This window comes from Callithrix jacchus, chromosome 19, assembly GCF_049354715.1.
Source record: "Callithrix jacchus isolate 240 chromosome 19, calJac240_pri, whole genome shotgun sequence".
In the NCBI taxonomy this organism is placed as follows: Eukaryota; Metazoa; Chordata; class Mammalia; order Primates; family Cebidae; genus Callithrix; species Callithrix jacchus.
Window position 1 is genome coordinate 33616611 of NC_133520.1, and position 19401 is coordinate 33636011.

Consider the following 19401-nt stretch of genomic DNA (forward strand, 5'->3'; position numbering starts at 1 on the left):
TGAGACATACTCAATTTCAAGTAGTCTGCTTCTTGCAAAACTTCTTTCAGATCATGCATGTAATTTAAGGTTCAGAAAATGCAGACTGTGCTAGCAGTGCTACTGAAAAAACATATCGCAAGGATCCCACTCCATGGGGCTTGACTGTGTCCCCGTTACAAATTTGAGCCTGGTAAGCTGGGTAGGAACTGATGGGCTACAGGCTGTTTGTTTCAGGGTTTCATGGAGCATTCATGTTTGGATCCCCTGGGACTGATGTCTGTTTCTCAACACTCAGATCTTAAGCTGCTGGGGATTGATGGCCTTGTCCCAACCTCCTAGAAATTGTCCCAGGTCGGAAAGAAACTCATTAAGGGAGGAAAGCATGAGAGTCAGTATGTGCATGTGAGACTCTCAAAGTAGCATAGTATGGTGACACCCAGATTACTTTCCAGCTCAGTCCCAGTGCCATCTGGGCAGGGTTCCTCGGGACAGGAACATTCATGAACCAGAAGAGCAAGTCAAACAAAAAAGCCTGCCACCAGAAGTGCCGGAGGACACAGAGCAGAGGCTACCTCTTGCTGGGGCCTCCCAACAGATTCTAACACTGGGGTGGCACTCAGTAGGGTGCCTGTGAGAGCAGGACAGAGAGGTGAACACCTCTACTAGGAGGCAGGAGCCACAGCATTCCCATCACGTGACCAAGCAAACCAGTACTGCGACAGGAGAAACTTCCAGGATGCAGGAACACCAAACCAGGGGTCTGGGAGCCACTTGGTGAGCATGGGAAGCCACAGAAAGGGAACCTCACCAGGTGGCCAGAAGGACTGCAGCCCAGCCACACAGGTGAGGAGGACACCCCAAGATGAGCAGAGGTTTTATCAATTTTGCTGGTAGGTTGTCTGAGCCAGAGAGGTGTTTTGTGTTTTTTGTTTCTTGAGATAGGTAAGTGGAATCAGTGGAATTAAGTGGAATCAGTGCTCAGGGAAGTGTCAGTTACTTTTAATAACTCATCTTTGGCTGATAATGAACTGAGCAGATTACAGAGCCTCTGCATACCCCAAGGCCTGTTTTGGGGTGCTTATATTTATGCAAGGGAAAGTCACCCTGAGCACTTGAGCACAGAAAGGTTATTTCCCAACCCTTTAGGAAGATCCTACAGCCTGAGTGTCTCTTCTCCCTCTTATCCTCTTTCCCTTTCTGGACCTTCATTATAAACATGGCCAGGGGTTGACTCCTGGAATAGGAGGTTATGTTTTCATTGCCCTGCTTTTGTTTACAGTTGCCCCTACTTGAGTCATTGTGATGTAATGGAAGGTAGTAAGAGCTTTTTGTTTTTTTGGTAGTGGTAGAATTTATTCAAATGTGCCTTAATATAGGCGCTGGGGCTTGCCCATGGTGCTCTTAATAGGGCCTGGACATTCTGCCAGTTTTTCTTGAGCAATGACACCAAGAAGTTGACAGCCAGGTGAATATTATACACAAGCTCATCGTCTGTCATCTTCACATGACCAACAGCCACAGCCAGACATAACACCTCCTTCATTTGGAGCTTGATCGTGGACTTCACCTCCTCCACTTTGGCCACCATGTTTTCATCGTGTGTGAGCAGGGAGGGGAACTTTCCTACCTTACTTAGCCGTGGGCTGAGGAGTCATGGAATCTGCTTGATCAGAGACTCTGAGGCCAAAAATGCATCATACTTCTGGGCCAGCTTCGTGACCAGTTTTTTATTATTGAGTTTTTTCAGTGCCTCGATGTCCATGTGGGGGATATCCACAGCCTTGGCCTCGTCACAGTGCTGTGGGTCCCCCAGGACACACATGGAGAACTTGGGGCAGGGAGTGGACTTAAGCCTGACAGTGCCCACGAAGTGCTTGTCCTTCTGGGGTCATAGCTCTTCGAGCTGTTCTGCAACTCCGTCTCCAGGAACCTGTGACGCTTGCCCTGGTTTCCAAGCAGGACTTCCCACACTGCCTCATGCAGGGTGTCAGAAATAAAATCTTTTCAGGGAAGACAAAACACCAGAATTCATTTAAGAGTAACTGAACCTAACTTATATCCACTTATTATGTCCCTTCCAGATTTAAAATAGAACTCTTCTCTATCTGTAGCCTGTAGACCGACAGCACCACACTCTTTGCTGCTCATGGCTTCTTGCACCGCGCTAACAGGAAAAGAAAAAATGGAAACTCTTAACACCTACTTGCAGGTTACCGTGAAGATGAGAGATTGTGTGTGCACGGGGCCTGACAGACTTAGTGCATCGTAAGTGTTCAGTGCAATGCACGTCATATTATTTAATGCTATAGCTGTGCTCTGCTGCTCCTCCTGGTTCTGGCTCCCCTTTTTCTTTTTAGAGAGTGAACATTGCCTGGAAAATTAGTGACTAAAATATATTTCCATTGGCTATACTGTCTTTTTGGTATTCTACTCTCAAGGGCTGAGTGATGGTGTGGGAAGGCAGAGATGAAAAGATTTTTCTTAGTGGCCCAAGCCCTTTGACCATACCCAGGCATCGCTGACAGAACACTGTGTTTCCAACGTATCACCTTGCTAATTTTCCAGGTATGCAGTGAGAGCCATTAGAAGCTCCTCCCTCCTTTTTTCTTCTGAATAGTTTTTCAAACTACTGCAGCATGAAATTAGTCAACTACCAGATGCTAGAAGAAATAAAATGGAGAAATAAAATCTTTTCAGGGAAGACAAAATACCAGAATTCATTTAAGAATAACTGAACCTAACTTATATGCACTTATTATGTCCCTTCCAGATTTAAAATAGAACTCTTCTCTATCTGTAGCCTGTAGACCGACAGCACCACACTCTTCTGGGGTACCTGTCTGGGGCATAAAATGCAGATTCCTGAGCCTCACCCCAGTCCTACCAAATCAGTCTTTGAGGTGAGAACCAGGGAGTTACGTTTTAAATAAGTTCCCCACCAGAGTTTAAGAATCACGATGGCTTAGGAAATATACAGAAGTCTAGTTCATATCTTTAGGCAGCTTGCAATATAGGTAAAGATGACTTTTAAAAAATCAGGAAGGTGATGTAATGACTGTGTGTTTTAGAAAGATTATTCTGGCAGCAGTAAGCAGAATGGGCTGCAGAGGGGAGCAGGAGGCAGGAGATCTAGTCAGAGATGTTTGCAAAAAGCCTGGAGTAAGAGAAGAACTGGAGCTGCTGGCAAGAGAAGGGAAGATGCCACATGTCAACCTCCGTCACATGTGTGTTTTTTATCACAGGTAGTCAACCATTCCTTTTGGAAGTTGGAAGGCTATAGATGACAGACAAATAAAAAGCATGAAATAGTCCAAACAAACTGATTCCATTTATGCTAGTAGAGACCCAAAGCCCTGGAAAGATAATCTGTCTTTCCTCAGTGTAATTCAAAATAAAACAGTACTGGGCTGGGCGCCATGGGTGGCTCATACCTGTAATCCCAGCACATTAGGAGGCCAAGGCAGGCAGATCACTTGAGGTCAGGAGCTCAAGACCAGCCTGGCCAACATGGTAAAACCCTGCCTCTACTAAAAATATAAATATTAGCCAGGCATGGTAGTTCATGCCTGTGATCCCAGCTATTTAGGAGGCTGCAACATGAGAATCACTTGAACCCTGGAGGCAGAGGTTGTACTAAGCCAATATTGCACCACTGCACTCCAGCCTGGGCGACAGAGTGAGACTCTAAAACTCAAAAACCAAAAAACAATACTGAAAGCTCATATGCATACTGAAATTGTATAAGCATCTCTCTAGATATTCCAGTTGCAATATTCTGGACAAATTTACTAAAGCTGCCTTTTTCTATTTTTTTTTTTTTTATTCCTCTGCTTTGCTGGGCCCTAAATATGGGCATCGTCTTTCTATGGAGTAGTCAGGACTAGCTAGGGAGGCAGAGTGGTGAAAATAAGTCAGGGGATACTTTGGGAGGGGTTATTGGTGGTGAGCTTTAAGACAGATTTCCCATGGGGTGTTGAACATGGAATGAAAGTAAGAAGGGCGAAGACATTGACAGGAGATGAGGCTGACGGGGCAGAGGGCCTGCAGCTTCTGGGTAAAGTTGAACTCAGCCCAGACTGCTCTAGAATTAGACAAGTAAGCTGCACAAACAAGTGTGAATATCCCTCCAGTGTCAGGGCAGGTTGCTTCTGCTGCTGTGTTCCTCTGCAGTTAGCATCGGGTGTGCAGGGCTCTGAGACTGCAGAGAATGCATCTCTTGACTTTGAGAAAGGGCAAGAAAATGTCACTGGCCTACATAGAGCCAAACAATCACCTGGAAATGGCTGCGGATGCCTGTCGTTAGATACTGACCTGAGATGATGTTACTATGTGAAGCCAGTGAGACTGAATTGGAGCTTCAAACACATGTCACTATCTGAAAGGCCTCAGAAGTTCTATGGTTAAAGAAACAACAAAAATCTGTCTATATTTTTCTATTTTATTTTTTGAAACCAGCATTTCCTAAAACATTTCAATCATGTTTACAGGCCTTTTACATATAAGGCAGAAGTTGCATACTGAATCTGACCTGGATATGTTTTCTTTTCTTTTCTTCTTTTTCTTTTTTTTGGGGGGGATGGAGTTTAGCTCTTTTTACCCAGGCTGGAATGCAATGGTGCGATCTTGGCTCACCGCAACCTCCGCCTCCTGGATTCAGGCAATTCTCCTGCCTCAGCCTCCTGAGTAGCTGGGATTACAGGCACACGCCACCATGCCCAGCTAATTTTTTTGGTATTTTTAGTAGAGACGGGGTTTCACCATGTTGACCAGGATGGTCTCGATCTCTTGACCTCGTGATCTACCCGCCTCAGCCTCCTTTAATGAAGTTTCTTTTGGTTTGTTTTCTGGTTTTTGAGTTTTGAGACTGCATCTTGCTCTGTCACCCAGGCTGGAGTGTAGTGGCATAATCTTGGCTCACTGCAACCTCCACTTCCCAAGTTCAAGTGATTCTCTTGCCTCAGCCTCCCGAGTAGCTGGGACTATAGGCATGAACCATCATGCCTGGTTAACTTTTGTATTTTTAGTAGAGATGGGGTTTTGCCACGTTGACCAAGCTGGTCTAAAACTCCTGACTTCAGGCAACTCACCCACTTCAACCTCCCAAAGTGCTGGGATTACACGCGTGAGCCACCACGCCCAATCTAATGAAGCATTTTTTAAATTAGTTTGAGTTGACTGCCAACATTTAAAAATGAAGTGATTTCACCTACAAATCCAGCTCTCTTGAAAAAAATCAGGCCTGATAACTTCATGGCCACAGTCTACTGGAGTTGAGCAGTAGTCATTTTGCAAAGGGACATGCCTGCCCCAGAATCCCCAGAACTCACCACTGCCCAGTCACCCCATTGAGCATCCAATGCCATTATCTTCATGTCTGTATTATTTTTTTCTTATAGTAAAGAGCATGAAAGTCTGGGTGCAGTGGCTCACACCTGTAATCCCAGCACTTTGGAAGTCTGAGGCAAGCAAATCACTTAAGGTCAGGAGTTCAAGACCAGTCTGGCAAACATGGTGAAACCCCATCTCTACTAAAAACTACAAAAATTAGCTGAGGATGGTGGCATGTGTCTGTAGCCCCAGCTACTCTGGAGGTTGAGGTAAGAGAATTGCTTGAACCCGGGAGGCAGAGGTTGAGATGAGCTGAGATTGTACCTTTGCACTCCAGGATGACAGAGTGAGACTCTATCTTAAAAAAGAAGAGGAAGAAAGAAGAAGAAGAAGAGGAAGGAGGAGGAGGAGGAAGAGCCTGAAGAAGCATATTTATATTCAAGTTGCATTGAAATTGTTTTATCCAGCCTGCTTCACTTCTTTATGCTACATTCTTGGACCCCATTGCATTTACGTTTATGAGCCCTGTTATAACACCTGTCAGCATCACACAGAACAAGAAAAAGGGAATAGTTGCCAAAATGTCTCCTCCGCCCCCACCCTCACCTCTATCCATCAGTATACAGATAACAGAACTAGTACTGAAGGAAGCCCTGGGCCACGGTGCTGTCCAGGGTACTATTAAATCACCCTGTCTATGGTACCATTAAGACACTACCCTTCCCCAGAGTATCAAGGAGACCTCAGGAAAACACAATGAGAAATATAGCTGATATGCACAAAATTGTAACCTTTTGAGATGGTATTATGTGGCTATCAGAAAAGGCATATCAATGAAAAGAGCTCACTCAAGGGAAACTCCATCCGTGGAAAAAGGTATTCTGGTGTAAAGAAGTCCAAGGGTAGCTTTCCCTCAGCCTCTTCCACAGCCCTCCCTGCCCTTTGAGCTAATTTCATGCTCACCAAGTGACCTCCTTGTTATAAATTCCATTCCAGGAAATGTGTGTCTTGGAAAGCAATGTGAATATTCTGCTCACCGGACAGCTGTGCTCGTTTATGGCTCATTTGCAAATTGGCCTCTTGGCATGCATGTTGCTTAAGAGGTTAGGTTATCACAGGTCTATATACCCCAGGACCTGAAGTAACAAAACTGAGTCTCTGGTCTTACAAAACTGAGGAGCTGATCAAGCAAAACTCAAACAGTGGCATCCTTACCAAGGGATAGATTCGTCTGCCAGCCAGCCAGCCAGCCAGCCAGCCAGCCAGCCACCTTTTTGCTGCTAGAGTTCTGGGTGCTGCAGCTTCTAGCCCCTGCTTGGAGGTCTGCGATAGGAGATGGGTGGGTCCTGCTGTGGTTTGCTACTGAGCTCTCACTGCCCCTGGGATCTGACCCTGATTAGTGGCTTGCTCTGCATCTGACCCAGAGGAGCACTATGTGGAAACAATCTCCAGTGGAAACTTTTCAGCAGGGACCAGGTGACCACCCATTAGAGATGCCTGCAGGGATCCTTGTTTCGCTTGGGAGGCTGCACTTTATTTATTTATTTATTTATTTATTTATTTATTTATTTATGAGACGGAGTCTTGCTCTGTCACTCAGGCTGGAGCGCAGTGGGGCAATCTCGGCTCACTGCAACCTCTGCCTCCCAGATTCAAGGAATTCTCTGCCTCAGCCTCCCAAGTAGCTGGCATTTTAGGCACCCACCACCATCAGTGACTAATTTTTGTATTTTTAGTAGAGATGGGGTTTCATCATCTTGGCCAGGCTGGTCTTGAACTCCTGATCTCGTGATCCACCCTCCTTGGCCTCCCAGAGTGCTGGGACTACAGGCATGAGCCACAGCGCCTGGCCAACTGCACTTCTTGATTTCAGAAGTTTCTTCCCTCTCTGATGCTACATCTCAGCTTCCTTGGCTGGCTGGTGGCAGAGGGCAGAGCAAGGAGATATGAGAACAGTGCTGGCATTTGGCCAATGAGCAGTCTCGGGTGGGTCTCTGAAATGAGAAGGCAGTACTATTGCCTAGTATGCATCTAGCAGCTTCCTAGTAACCAGGGGTGCTCTCCTCAGATCCCTGGATACCCAGGAGAGGGAGACAAGGTGGGGGAGGAGAGAAGGAACACTTTCATCAGCTCAGTATTCCTTTGAGGCAGCAGATGCTAGCTTAGGGCAGGGCATATAGGGGCTGGGAGTGTGCTGGGTAGGAAGAGGGGATTTTGCCCACTCAAACAAGACAGACAGGAGGGGCCAAACAGTTGCAGGGGGTGGGGGTGGATGTGCATAGAGTTCGCCCTGATGCTGAGGTTAAAAAAAGTTACACATCCTTTAATTCCACTGAGTAAAGAGTTACACCAGGGGAGAGTTTTAGGGTGTAGTTTGATGCCCTGCCAGCACCCATGGGTGGTGAGTGAGCAGATGAATATAGCAGACCCCTGTATTCCCTCTGTGCCCTGCTCTAGACTGGCAACCAAAGTCTCAAAGGAAAACTGCACTAATAAACCTATCCCTCTTAGGATGCCTATGACCAGCAGCTTGAAGCATTGCTTTTACATTTTTCAGAGAGGAGATTATAATGAGCCCCATAACCCACCACTTCAATTTAACATTATTTTCATTTTGCCATATTCACTTCATTTTTGTTTGTTTTTTCTTTTGTTTTGTTTTGGAGACAAAGTCTCGCTCTGTTGCCTAGGCTGGAGTACAGTGGCGTGATCTCGGCTCACCCCTGGGTTCAAGTGATTCTCTTGCCTCAGCCTCCTGAGTAGCTGGGATTATAGGCATGTATCATCACACCTGGCTAATTTTTGTATTTTTAGTACAGATGGGGCTTCACCATGTTGTCCAGGCTTGTCTCAAGCTCCTGACCTCAACTGATCCACCTGCCTCAGCCTCCCCCAAAGTGCTGGGATTACAGGCATGAGCCACTGCGCCCGGCCCACATTTGCTTCATTTTTATGCAAATCTCAAGCATCATGAAAATAGGAAGCTTTAAAAAATCAGGATGTAGTCTCACATAACCCTAATAGCATTATCACAGCTGACAAAATGAACAATAATTCTAAAACATTATCTAACACCTGGTCCATATTCAGATTTCCCCCATTGTCCCAACAATGAGTTTGTACGGTTGATTGGTTTGCAGCAGAGCTTTTGAAATACCTTTCCTGGAAGCCTCCAGCTTCCACCCAAGTGTCTCAATGACCCACAGGGGTGAGGCTGAGGGGGAAGGCCCCGGCCTCTGCCCCTGCTTCAGCAAGAGCAGTTTTTATTATTAGGGACAAAAAGGGGGTTTTCTGTTAAAAGAAAAAACAGAAAATCATTTCCATAAGGCACTATTTCTCATATTTTTCAAAGAGAATGCTCGTGCTGTAAATGCTTGAATCCGAGGGATAACTTCCTACTGGCGGGACAGTGGGAGCCCTTGCCAGAGCAGAGAGGGGATGGAATGAAAGGATTTGGGAGATAGTTGGATGGCTATAAAAGGAAGAATTTTATTCCCACTGGGGAGGACTCTGGATTCACAAAACAGACTTCCCCAGTACCTGGAATACTTTAGATCTGCATGGTAGTTTCTCCCTGACTGCTAATGTATCCAGTGTTTCACCTTTGCCCTTTCTAGCTACGAGATCCCATTCTATGGAATCCCACCTAGTTCTTACTCATTCATAGGGCAGAGTTGGACAATCTGAGTCTAGTGAATTGTGAAACTCTCCCCTGCTCTGTTTATACTTTCCACTTTCCCAGCTACACTCCAAAGAACCTGACCTCAGGAAAATGGTCTTCCAAAATTCTAATCACTACAGTTCGATGTCACCAAAACAAATAGTAACACAGAGTATCCAGAACACAAACCTATCAGTAGTGAAGCAAGGGTTATTCTTCCCAGATGAAACAAATCAGCAATCTGACCCAGCAAGGGCTACAGCTATTGTTATACCTGCCTAAAAAAGAAAAGCATAGTTAACAAGAAAAGTGAGAAACCTAGGAAATTCTGACCTTCTCAGGGAACCTCAACAATCACAGCTTTCAATAATAGTTAGAGACCTTTCTCCTCCTTCGGGGAATGTGCCCAGATTAACTGCCAAAATACTCAATATGCTTTCGAAACTCTTGAAGTTATCATCAACTGAAGTTATCATCAACTGATAATGCTTGGCTGTTTGTCTGTCTTGCTCAACTGCAGAATTGTAAGCTCCATAAACGTGGTGACAATGTCTATGTTTTATACACACACACACACACACACACACACATATGCTCTGTAGATAATCAATTAACACACGTTTATGTTTATCTACTAATATACAGATTACACACAAATAAGCCCAGCTTGAGCAGACAAAAAACTTGGAAACAGGCCGGGCGTGGTGGCTCAAGCCTGTAATCCCAGCACTTTGGGAGGCCGAGGCGGGTGGATCACGAGGTCGAGAGATTGAGACCATCCTGGTCAACATGGTGAAACCCTGCCTCTACTAAAAATACAAAAAATCAGCTGGGCATGGTGGCGCGTGCCTGTAATCCCAGCTACTCAGGAGGCTGAGGCAGGAGAATTGCCTGAACCCAGGGGGCGGAGGTTGCGGTGAGCCGAGATTGTGCCATTGCACTCCAGCCTGGGTAACAAGAGCGAAACTCAGTCTCAAAAAAAAAAAAAAAAAAAAATTGGAAACATTTCACATGAGTCTCATCCTTTGCCAATACCAATATTTTTGTAACTTTTCAGTAAGAATGGATAAGACCCCAGCTTGCCCTTGAATCTGACATTTATGATTACCTACTAAGTGCCTAGTTCTCTTTGTATGTTAGTCCATTTTGTGTGTTAGTTGCTATAAAGGAATACTTGAGGCTGGCTAATTTGTTTTTACTTATTTACTTCATTTTATTTTTTTGAGACAGAATCTCACTCTTTTGCCCAGGCTGGAGTACAGTGGTGCAATCCCAGCTCATTGCAACCTCCTCCTGGGTTCAAGTGGTTCTCCTGTCTCAATCTCCTGAGTAGCTGGAATCACAGGCGCCCAACACCATGCCTAGCTAACTTTTGTATTTTTAGTAGGGAATGGGATTTCACCATGTTGGCCAGGCTGGTCTCGAATGTCTGACCTCAGGTGATCCGCCTGCCTCAGCCTCCCAAAGTGCTGGGATTACAGGTGTGAACCACCACACCCAGCATCAGGTATTTATTTTTTAAAAAGGTTTATTTGCCTCACAGTTCCACAGGCTGAATAAGCATGGCACCAGCACTCACTCAGCTTCTGGTGAGACCTCAGGAAGCTTTTAGCTATGGTGGAAGGGAAGAGGAACTGGTCTGTCTTGTGGTGAAAGAGGGAGCAAGGGAGAGAGGAGGAGGTGCCAGGCTCCTTGACACAGCCAGCTCTTGCATGAACTAACAGATCAAGAACTCACTCATTTCCATAGGGAGGGGACCAGGCCATTCATGAGGGATCCACCCCTATTATCCAACACCTCCCACTAGGCCCCACCTCCAACACTGAGAATCACATTTCAACATGAGACGTGGAGGGGACACACATCCACATCATACCACTTTGGCTATAAAAGATGGACAAAATATGGTTCGTGCAGTTTAGTTGGTGACACAAACCTGCATGCAAAAAACATGAAAGATTGCAAGATAGTATATGCTTTTCTATCTATTTATCTAAACATGACCCTGCCTCTAAGGTCCAAATCAAATCTTCCCCACTCACTAAGCATTTATCATTCATTCCTATACTCAGTCAGCCTTTACTGAGAACTTACTGAATGCCAGGTATGATATTCAAGAATCAGAGACAGGGCAGGGAATAAGATAGGCACAGTTCCTATTCAAGGACTTAGCAAACCAACCATCTGGAAAAGTTATGTAACTGTTACATATGCAGGTATACTGGCAACAACATGTTAACATGACCTTTCACTCCTGAAAGGTCATGATCATATCTTACATTCTTTTGTCACCTCCTCACCAGCTAACATTTGTCCATAGAACTTATTGAATAAAGTTGGAAGGGTTGGGTTGGGTGGAATTTTTAGTAAATGTGAAAAGCTATACATTGATAGCAAAATGTCAACATAGAGAAATCTTAAAACACTAAGAACTTTTGCCCATGCTTCAGAACTCAAAGCTCAAATGTCACCTCCTCCATGATGCCTTCCCTTAACTATTCAAGCAGGGTTAGACTTTTCTTCTCTGAGTCCACACCATTGGATGAAGACCTCCATAAATAAAACATGGTAATGGGGGAGGAATTAACAGGAGTAGAAATAACAGTGAGAGTAGTGATGGTGATAGTAATGAGGAAATATTCCAGAATCTGATTGCTAGAATTAAGATAGCTGTCTGTTGGCACCGAACTTGAAGTCAGAACATCAGATTCCAGTCCTACTTTTGCTGAATGCTAGATATGTGATCTTGTCTGAGCCTTAGTTTCCTCACCTGTCAAGTGGAGATGTTCACACTGGTTATGCACTCATCCCAGAATTCTTATGAGAATTTCATCAGATGCAGCATCTGCAACCACCAACACAGACACTTAATGAATGTTGACCCACTCCAATGGTCAGGATTCACTAACAAGACTGACTGACCCGAAACTGGATCAAATTTTCTCATCTTTCTTTTTCTGAAGGAGGGTAAGGCCCAGAGTTTGAACCAAGTTGAACTTGCCAATGTGTTTGTGTATAGACAGGAGACAGGGAAATATGGGTAGAAGAGGATGGTTCCCTGGAAAAGGCCCCACCCTCAAGCCTGGAAACCCATGGCCCGAAATGGGAACAGGCATTCCTGTTTTCATGACCAAAAGTTGCCTTTATATAAACCCAAGACCCCAGCCTCCAGAAGGAGATGAGGAGACAAACAGAAGAGCAGAAGAAAGGCTGAACAGCCCAGCAGAGGGAAGAAAAGGAATGTCTGAATGTCAAGGGGAATTCAGCTGGGGGCAGTCGGAGAGGTGACTGGCCACTGGACGGTCAAATTTCAGGGGAAGATCATCTTCCCACTCCATCCCCCTTCCAACTCCCCATTCATCCCACTGAGAGCCACCTCCACTACTCAATAAAACCCTCACATTCATCCTTCAAGTCCATGTATGACCTGATTCTTCCTGGACACCAGACAAGGACCTGGGTACTAAGAGGGTCTACTGAGCTGTCTAACACTTAAGCCATCCCTGGGACAACAAGGCTAAAACAGAGCACTGTAACACATTTGGCTTTGGGAGTCACAGACACCCACCCATAGACATTACCATGGGCCTGGAGCTCAAAAAGTGCTCACCCTGACTCCTGCACCTGTCTGTCTGTATGCTTCCCTTCCTACAAGGAGTTTGAGCACACAGTTGCTGAACATATGAGCTACCCCATGTCACACGTCCTGTGAGAAAAGTCAGGGAACTCTCCCATTTCATCTGCTTAAGTGGTCTCAGCTGAGAGACTGGTTCTCTGGTGGGCAGATAATTAGGTATAGGTCACTACTTTTTCCCTTGGTGATAAACCACCTACAAATAATCTTAGCTGTGACCATCAGAAAGCTTAAGATCACCTGAAACCAACCTTTGAGTTAAAAGGAACTTGGGATTCTTTCTTCGACTTTCTTGGACATTTAGGTTTTAAATTCATTTGTGAACACTGGTTCAGAAAGAAGTCTAGGTAGATGCAGGTTTGCACTTTTAATCTGAAGCCACATTTCTGGGCTTTCCTGTAGCATACCCAGCTAACTGGAAAATCTCAAAGTAAATACCTTTTGAAGAGAGAGAGAGGGAAAAAAAAATAATTTCCTGCTGCTCTCAAATGAGGCCTTTGCAACCTGTGAATTATGTCATTATTTTGTTGCCTGTACAAGAAATAGAAAGGTCTATTTTCACTTTCTTCTAAGCCATTTGTGTGACTACAAAGGGGTAGTGGAGGTCTCTAAGAATTGCTTTGTAATGCTGTGGTGCCCTCTTTTGAAAAACAAAACCAAATCATCCATGTATAGCACTAAGTGAGGTGGACCTGAGCAAGGAATAGCAATGTTTGCTTTCTGCAAACATCTGAAGTGGGAGCCATGGTGACCAGGCATAACTGATGGCCACACAGCTATCCCCCAGGACTCAGAGGAGCAATCACAGGGATATTAGATCACACGAACATTTTAAAGCCTACCAATGCACTGAATCATACTTTACTCAACTTGTCGGGTAGATCTGCTGTTTCAATCAAAAGAGTTCTAAATAGTAGCGGGACCAACTGTCTTGTTTGCTGGGGAATGAAGAATTTCCTGAGATGTGGAATTTTCAGTAAAACAGGGACAGTCCCCCACAAACTGGGATAGTGGTCACCCTGCTAAAGAATGTCCCATTTTCCTGTTGTTGATGCCAACAAAAGGTGACCAGGCCAAGAGTAGGGGTAGCACAACCCTTCTTTAAAGCAGTGGTTATCAAACCTTAGCCTGTCTCAGAATCTCCTGGAGGGCTCAGAAGGTGGCTTGCTGGGTCCCACACCTAGAGTTTCTGACTCTGTAGATCTGGGTACGACCCAAGAATGTGTGTTTCTAATGAGTCCTCACATAAAGCTGATACTACTAGTGCAGGACTACATGTAAGAACCACTGTTCTAAATATCAGGTACTTCGTTGCACATTAGAATTACCTGAAGACTGTAAAAAAAAAAAAAAAATGGGTGCTTGGGTCTCACCCCTAGAGGTTCTGATTTAATATCTATGAGGGTATTTTTTTTTCTTTACCAACAAAGTCAGGCTCAAGAAGAAGCTATGAGGGTATTTTTAAACCTCTCCAGTTATTCTAATGTACAACGAAGTCTGAGACCACTGCCCTAAAAGGCACTGAATTGAGGAAATGACCCAACTGGCCTTTGTTTCCTGACATTTGTTCATTTGACATTCAACATGTATTTGTTGAGCAACTGCTATGTGCCACTATGCTAGAGGCTGTGTGGTTAGACTCTAGATAATCCCTTCCTCAAGGAGCTTACTGTTTCAGGGAAAACAAGATAAACATGTCAACAAAAAATAATATACAATAAAAAATTGAGATAAGAGCTCTAGAATAAAAAGAGCAGGGAGCTAGGGATCTGAAGAAGTAAGGGTGTGGGGGACTCTCCTGGACAGAGATGTCATTGAGGATGTCTCCAAGATAACATTTAAGCCAAAACAAGAAAACGGAGGAGACAGCTATGCTGTGTATAAGCAGAAAAACACTCCAAGGAAGAGAAAAAGTCCTCACAACTGTCTGGAAGGGAGTGCTCCTGGGGGACAGAGAGCTGGGCAGGGCGACCTGAGACAAGGTCACGGGTGGGGTGGACAGGCCCACATCCCTCCTAGACCACGGGAACGAGCTGAAGTCATATTCTAAGTGCACTGGCAAGCACTGAGAGAGAACACATTTCTCTTTCATTTTATATTTGAAGATACATACATTTTTAGGCTGTCGTGTGGAAAAGAGATTAGAAGTATCTGAACCCAGATTCTTTACCAGAGACAGATGAGAACGAGAGATTCAGATGGTGACAAGTCATGAGAATGTCTCCCTGTGGGTTGCTGAGAAGGGCTGCGTGGTGGACACTGTGTGGCTGTAGCTTTGGGGAGGAGAACTGTGAGTGCCAGTCACATATGGTGGCGGTGGCTGAGCTCGCGTCTCTTGTGCTCTTGTGGGTGAACTCATCGGATATTAAGTTACAGGTATCAGTTTAGCACCTCCAGCTCTCTTCAGCATTGACTTGGGCTGCAGGCTGTTCTAATAAGGGGCCGGCTTTACAGTTCCCTGTTAGATGAACTGGTGGTTCCAAGGCTGTCAGCCAAGCAGGGAAGTCCAATGCCAGGCCCTGTGGCCCAGGGACTTGGGAGTCCCAGGAGCACGGCCATCTGCAGTGGCCCTTTGCCTTTTGTGGGGGTTTTTAATCTTTTGGCCAGATGGAGGGCCAGATTAAATGGTTCTCACAGTAACCAGACACCTGAGATGGGAGAACAGCAGGGAGGACAGTCTGTGGAAAAGCCTGTCCTGAGTAAGCAGGTGTGAACTCCCTCAGGACAAGAGAAGGGAACTGTCTCCCGACACACACATGAAGTCTCTGTCACTGCAAAATCCTTGCAGAACACATTTGAGCTGAAATAAAATCCTTCTAAAGAGTACATTAATAGTTCTCATAAGGCCTTTCGCAGCTAAAAACCTCTACCTTATCCTAAACTGCATGCAGGGGAAAGAGAGAAGCCCCAGAGTTTAACAGCCAGGGAAGCAGAAATGTGGAAGAAGTGCAGGGCTGCCAGGGAAATAGAGACTTAGAGGAAGGCTGGGACTGCCTTAGGCTTAGAGAGTGAGGACATCAGAGCAGATGCCTAGGCCCCTGTTCTCAACACTATCCTAGGACCCATACATTTGCCTCCCTTGGGGATAGGAAGGACTTTGTGCCAGAGGATGCAGCTCAAGAAACCTTATCTAGGGCCTGAAGCGGAGCAGGATTTAATCCCATGCAATGATAGGGCTAAGGCAAAAGAGAACCTGAAGCCTGCACTGAGTACATCTGAGATTAAATCACTGTGCACTGGGTTTAAATAGGGATGACACCGTTGTCTACCCTATGTTAGCAACATTTGGGGGAGATAAGTGAAGATGGGCCTGAAAAATGGGTCCAATAATAGTCTCAATAATAAATATTTACTAAGGGCCACCCACCACCTGGGCTAGGTGTCAGGAACAAGAGGGTAGCTACCCTGACCCAGGTGAGGGAAAGAGACAGGGTAGCTACTGTGGCACAAAGGTTATGTTTTATTTATCTCTGTATTATTTGTGCCTGACACTCGATATATGGTTATTGAAAGCAATGATGTAATGACTTAATAAATTCACCGACGTAGTTCTGGCTCTCGGTGGGCGCTCCATGCCTATTTTTAAACAAATGAACGTGTTTCCTGCACCAAGGACTCTGCGTACAAGATCTCTAGGAAGAAAGGTGGCAGATGAAATAGCTGAGATGATGGCGGTTTGGGGAGAAAAGATGTGGCAAGGATCAAGGCAAATAGTATGAGGAAAAAGAAAGATGTCGAAACTGGGGGCAGAGAAGAGCTAGAGAGGAAAAGAAACATAATCACGGCACAGTGCATACTTATTCTGGGGTCAGCAATAGTTCAGGGTCGTAAAAGCCTAGATGCTATATTAGGAAAATGGAAAAGAAGAGCTGAGAAGCCTAAGTGCGTGAAAGAGTTGCCGACCATTGCAGAAAATAAATAGATAATGTCCAAAATGGGTAAATGAAGAAAAAGCACTAGAAGTCTCTGTTTCGGGCATATGAAGGACCAAGAGTTAAATGTGGTCACCCTCAAGCAAAAAGACAGGAGCTGCCCTAACGACTCCCTCCACTCCTAGGTTAGTTTAATGCCCTCCCCTGGCCCTACTAGCCTCCCCTTCTTAGACCCAAGTGGCAATAGGACCTGAGTCCCTTAGACAGCCAACCCCACCCAAGCAGAAAGAAGAGGCCAGAACATCAGCTATAAAATGGAAAACAAGAACAGGCCTCTGAATAGAGCGGGATTGTAAGGTGCCCCAGGCAGCTGCGGGGCTAACTTCCAAAGTCAGGATCTTTTTAAATGGTATTTGATTTTCTGTGTTGAATGGGACACTTCTACCAAATAAAAAAATCTTTTCCACAGGCGACAGCTGAAATAATGGAGGAAACCACAGGAGGGAAGAGGGGGTCCGGGCAGGATCAAAGCTAATCTCCTGGTTGCTCCTTGCTTAGATGGCCCAGTTTGCCTCAGACCAATTCAGTCTCATGCTGCTTGAAGACAAGAAGAGGTTCTTAATAAAGAGAGGCATAACACAGAAGCAGAGAACAGGTTGCCAGGGCTTGAACTGGTCTCAGCAACCATCTTATCTGACTCCCCCTTTGCATGAAAAGGAGGGTGGTGGTGAAGTCCATTAGGGTTGTGCCATCTGTCCAAGGGCAACAGAGGCAGACAGGACAGCCAAGGCAACGCTGTCAACAGACTTTCCATGTTCTGACTCCTGTCCACGTGTCTCCCTCGGCTGCACCATTAGCAAGAAAGATAAGCAGAACAACCGTGTCTGTGGTGATCACTGGCTGAGAATCAGGAGACCTGGATTCCAGCCCAGCTCCACAGAAAACCAATTGTTTGATCTTGGAAAAGTCACTTAATACTACCCTGAAGTTTTCTTTACTTGTGGGCTAGATGGCACTTCAGGAGGTTCTGGTTCCACCCTCACAAGGCAGGTTCCAAGCTTGAAGAGAGAGATTTTATACTCATATTATGTTTAAAAGGTCTAATTCAATTCCTAGATTGCCAAGGTTCCACAACTAAAGAATCAGGTTTTATACCTCAAGAAGCAGGATTCACATCAGGAGCTACTTTCCAACCCTGGAAAGTCTGGTTTCATACTTGGAAAGTCAATTTCCATGTCTATAGAGCCAGGTTTTATGTGGAGGAGCAAATGATATATACATAAAAAGGCAGGATTCACACCTAGGAGAGCTAAATATATCTCTGAAAGTCCATGTTTCACAAAGTGAGTACATTCCATGGATATATGGTCAGGTTCAATGCCTGGAGATTAATATTGCACACATAGAGTGCCAGAGTCCATATCTGGAGACCAGGTTCCGTGCACATAGAGCCAGCTTCCGTGACTCAAACGCCAGGTTCCGTGCACGTAGAGCCAGCTTCCGTGACTCAAACGCCAGGTTCCGTGCACGTAGAGCCAGCTTCCGTGACTCAAATGCCAGGTTCCATGCCTGGAGTTAGAGCAAATTTCCAAGATTGAAATTCCAGATTTCATGTTTAGAGTGACAGTTTCCACACTTGTAAGGGCACATTCCATACTTGGAGATTGAGAATTCATACACAGAGTGCCAGTTTCCATCGGGGTGGGGCTCACATGGCAGTCCAATTTAAAGAAATGCCTGCAAGTCTAGGTTTCATACATAGAGTATAAGATTCCATGATGGTAAGGCCAGATTTCATGGATGGAGTTTTGAGATTCCATATGGAGAATGCTAAGTTACCTGCATTTAGGGCTGGGTTCTGTGCTTGAGTATTGAGGTTCTTATATATTAAATACCAATTTCAGCACTAGTAGTTCAGGTTTCACACTCAGAGATTGATAATTCATTCATGCATTGCCAGGTTCCATGCCTGGGGAAATAGGTTATTAAGTCTTGGAAAGCCAGCTTCTATGACTGAAACCCAAGGTGTCATGTCTGGAGTGCCAGATTTCACATTTATAAGGCCATCTTATCCTAGAAGATTGAGATTCCACACATGGGGTGTCATGTTGAATAGGGTCAAGTTTCATGCTTTAAGTATATAGATTCTATGCTTGGAGATTGAAATTCCATAAATGCAGTACCAGATTCCATGTATGAACTGCAAGTTTAGATGATCATTGAAACCCATACATGGGGTGCCAGATTCTATGCTTGTAGGGCCAAATTCCACACCTAGATATTGAAGCATCATACATGAATTCCTAGGTTCTATACTTGTATGACCATGTTCCATATTAGAGTTGAGATTCCAAACTTGGTGCCAGGTTCATGTTTTGGGGGCCAAGATTCATATTTTAGTGGGCAAACTTCTACAGCCGAAACTCTAGGTTCCATTTCTGGGGTGACAGGACACACACTTGTGAAGCCATGTCCATGCTTAGAGTTAGAGATTTCATACATTGAGTACCAGTTCTGTGCTACTAGGGCCAAGTTCAATTTTTGGAGGTTGAGTTTCCGTACATGGAGTGTCAATTTCCTTGTACAAGATATTAGGTCCCTGATATTGGGAAACCAAGATCTATAATAAATATGCCAGGTGCCATGACTGGGTTGCCAGATTCCACACTTTTAAGGTCATGTTCCATGCTCAACACTGAGATTCCAAATATGGAGTGTTAGGTTTTATGCTTGTGGGGCTGTTCCATGTCGAAGATTGAGATATGAGTGCCATGCCCCATACTTGTAGAGCCAGATTTTATTAATGGATATTGTGATTCCATACGGACTCCCTGGTTCCATGCCTCACATAACATATTCCATGCAAGGAATCCAGCTTCTGTGAATGCCACACAATCTCTGTGTAGAATTTCCAGTTTCAGTCT

General features: G+C 45.0%; 1 pseudogene; it reads right to left on the reverse strand.

The window, feature by feature from the left end:
* Window positions 1-1018: 1018 nt before the first annotated feature.
* On the reverse strand, window positions 1019-18322 carry LOC100391419 (large ribosomal subunit protein uL1-like; annotated as a pseudogene).
* Window positions 18323-19401: the final 1079 nt, after the last annotated feature.